The sequence below is a fragment of the Propithecus coquereli genome, unplaced genomic scaffold (genome assembly GCF_000956105.1).
Source record: "Propithecus coquereli isolate 6110/MARCELLA unplaced genomic scaffold, Pcoq_1.0 Scaffold51, whole genome shotgun sequence".
Taxonomy (NCBI): domain Eukaryota; kingdom Metazoa; phylum Chordata; class Mammalia; order Primates; family Indriidae; genus Propithecus; species Propithecus coquereli.
The window spans coordinates 997,558-999,827 of record NW_012150952.1 but is presented as its reverse complement, the minus strand read 5'-3'; the positions used below and the strand labels follow the sequence as shown (position 1 = coordinate 999,827).

General features: G+C 44.1%; 1 pseudogene; it reads left to right on the top strand.

The window, feature by feature from the left end:
• The first annotated feature begins 390 nt into the window (after positions 1 to 390).
• Positions 391 to 1,389, top strand: LOC105820166 (annotated as a pseudogene).
• Positions 1,390 to 2,270: the final 881 nt, after the last annotated feature.

Genomic DNA, 2,270 nt, shown 5'->3' with positions numbered 1-2,270 from the left:
GAACATTTTGAAGTTTAGGAAGTTTGTACTCAGGTATCATTCCTTATTAAAAATGAGATTTTCAGATTTGTGAGAGATTAAGTTTTTTTATACATAGGCTATCATCTTCTATTTTCATATGAATTTCCATAATGCATAATGAAAAATTTTATTACATTTTATATAAATATCATGGGAAATCACTATCTTAACAAGGAGCCTGATATTGGGTACAAAATTCAAGCTTCATTCTTTTGAATACTGCATGCAGTATTGGTTTACATTTTGAAAGGCAAACTCTTCTGTAAACATGGTAAAATTTACCCTTATAAGATCAATGTTCAGATTTCTGGCTGCGGCGGCCTCGGCGCGGGTCCCACGGGACCAGAGCACTCGGCCTCCCCATGTGGGATGGAAAATGAGCTCCGAGTCTGTAACACAGATCCACTAAAAGAAAAAGAGAAACAAGCAGAAACCCTGTTTCAAGTGAAATCGTATGTATGACCCTGGAATGTAAAATAAATTTCTAAAGGGAGGAGTTGGCCATGTTGAAATGTTATTTTGCTGCAACTATTTATTTTTAGCTGTTGGTGGTAAAAAGCCAAAATACCCTCCCAACAGACTGATGATCTGGTATGACCTGAAAAAGAACACTATTATTGAAATAGAATTTTCTGCAGAAGTCAAGGCAGTCAAATTACGGGGAGATAGACTTGTGGTTATTTTGGATTCCATGATGAAGGTGTTTACATTCACACATGATCCCTATCAGTTCCACGTCTTTGAAACCTGTTATAACCCTAAAGGTCTCTGTGTCCAGTGTCCCAATAGTAACAATTCCCTCCTGTCCTTCCCTGGCACACACACAGGCCACGTGCAGCCCGCGGACCTGACCAGCACAGAGAAGCCACCTGTAACATTCTTGCACACGAGGGCATCCTGAACTGCAGTGTGCTCAACCTGCAGGGAATAAGAATTGCAATTGCATCTGAAAAAGTCACGCTTATATGAATATTTGATCCTTCATCAGGACATTTAATCCAGGAATTACAAAGAGGATGTGAAGCAGTTAATATTTACTGCATTAACTTCAATCAGGATGCTTCCCCCATCTGTGTGTCCAGCGATCACGGCACAGTACACATTTTTGCAGCTGAAGATCCTAAAAGTAATATCCAGTCTAGCTTGGCGTCAGCCAGTTACTTTCCAAAATACTTTAGTTCCAAATAGAGCTTTTCCAAGTTTTGGGTTACCTTAGGTTTTCAGTGCATTTGTACCTTTGGAACAGGGCCCAACGTTGTCATTGCTATATGTACAGAGAGCAGCTACTACAAATTCCTCTTTGACCCCAAGGAGGAGTGCATCCGAGATGTCTATGCATAGTTCCTGGAAATGACCGACAAGCTGTGACTCATTACCACTGAGCGCAACAACACTGCTGGCTGTCATCCCTCAGACTCCTGGGGCTGGTGCCGACACTCTGTGAGTCTCATAAGCCACAGGCTGGAGGGGCTCCCAGGAACCTTGGTCTGGAAGCCATATATGGTTGTCTGCTTTTCTTAGAAAGACTTCCCATTTCCAATATGACAGAGAGAATTGTCATCGAGGTACCATACATGCTCAGCACTCGTGCCGACCACTGGCTGTTACCCATTTGCTCACCCGTGGTGTTGGCTTCAGTGGCTCCATGGCACCCACACACTTACTGGGGCTCCGTGCAGACCTGGGGCCTGGGTTGAGAGGATGGACTCATTGAGGTTTGTTTTTGCAACAGATTCCACCATTTTTACTGCGTCTACAGTAGGGAAATGAACAAGTGTGTAAATGTGGTTCTTATGTTATAAGCGGATTTAAATAGACACCAGCAGCTTGCCTTAGAAAAGGAGAAAGGAATTCCCTCTCCCATCTGAACATGGAAAATAACGACACAAGCCCTGTTAAGAGAACACAGGGTGGATGCTTCCCCTTGCTTAGCCCAGTCCCGTGCTCTTCTCTGCCTGTGACGTGGTTCTCTGTGCCCACGTGTGGGCATCCCACTCTCTCTGTTGGAGCCACTAGAGTGCAGCCAACACCAGACCCACCCAGGAAGCAGAGCAGCCAGTACTCGGGCTTGAGGAGTGTGAGACTGGGTCTCTTGGTTAAATTCTGGGTTAAAACTGAGTTTCCCTGCTATGTGTAGGGAACAAAGTCATGCATAGACTTTAAAAAGTAGTCATAGAAGAAGGCGCCACTTAATTTAGTGGGACATTTCCACAAAGCAGTGCCCAAGAGTGTCCTCTGGCAGTTCCTGA